The following is a 1,159-nucleotide window of genomic DNA, read 5'->3' as shown; positions in this document are numbered from 1 at the left end:
ATGTATGTGGTTCCATGCAGACACATACATAGGTCCCAATGTTTGCACTCACACACACACACATATACACACACTCACACATATACACATGCACACACACATGCATACAGTTTACATACATTGCCTGTTAGTGTTAATTTATCTGTAACACAATGCCACAAAACACCCATGAGACACACACACTCTTTCTCTCTCTCTCTCTCACACACACACACACCAACCAGTTCTGTGCATGTGTGTTGATTGGCATGTGTGTTGGTTGGTTTCCTGTAATGAGAGATATGGGCTGAAAGACTTTGGCCTTGCTGGCTGAGAGAGGAGAGACTGTTATCACACTGACTGGAACTGGTACTTTTGCAATCAGTGTGGACATTTGGTTGTTGCAACACCAACAATTTTTGTTGTTTCTAAAAAAATGCCACAGATCTTTTTAAATGTGTAAATGTAGTTTTGAAGCTAAGTGCTAATGCTGGTAGCTTTAGTATCCTTAGTGACCATTGCTATGGTGACACTGAGCATTTGTTATGGTTTCATTTCCGTGGTGACATTGAGCATTTGTTATGGTTTCATTCATCATAAAAAGCTACTAAAATGAGCCTGAGCTGGCACACTTAATTCAGAGCACACACAAACACACACACACACACACACTAGGTGCACACACATGTGAGACATCAGACTGACCTGCGTTTTGATTTCTGAGCACTGCTTTTATATTAGTCACAGCAACAAGAGTCAGGTGGCCTCTCAGTATAGCAGATGTAGTCTTTATGGGGATCTGTTTTTTAATGGATAACGTTTTCAGTATAGCAGATGTAATCTTAATGGGGTTGTTTGTTTTATAATGGATAACGTTTTCAGTATAGCAGATGTAATCTTTATGGGGTTGTTTGTTTTATGATGGATAACGTTTTCAGTATAGCAGATGTAATCTTTATGGGGTTCTGTTTGTTTTTTAATGGATAAAGTTTTCTGAATATGTTATTTGTATGTTCTTTAAAGCTGATAAATGTTTATAAAGTCTGTATTTTTATACACAAAAAGAGATGCACTTGTCGTAGAGTGCTAGAGCATCCAAACAATGTTTTATGTTTAGTTTTGACAATGATAAAGCAGGTGCATTTGATTGTAATGTTGCATGGGACATGAATGGAACACA

The sequence above is a fragment of the Alosa pseudoharengus genome, unplaced genomic scaffold (assembly GCF_046254945.1).
Source record: "Alosa pseudoharengus isolate Yale_2024_CS ecotype anadromous, Long Island Sound unplaced genomic scaffold, YU_APseudo_1.1 YU_APseudo_1.1_scf_6, whole genome shotgun sequence".
Classification (NCBI taxonomy): Eukaryota; Metazoa; Chordata; class Actinopteri; order Clupeiformes; family Clupeidae; genus Alosa; species Alosa pseudoharengus.
This window is presented reverse-complemented; position numbering follows the sequence as displayed.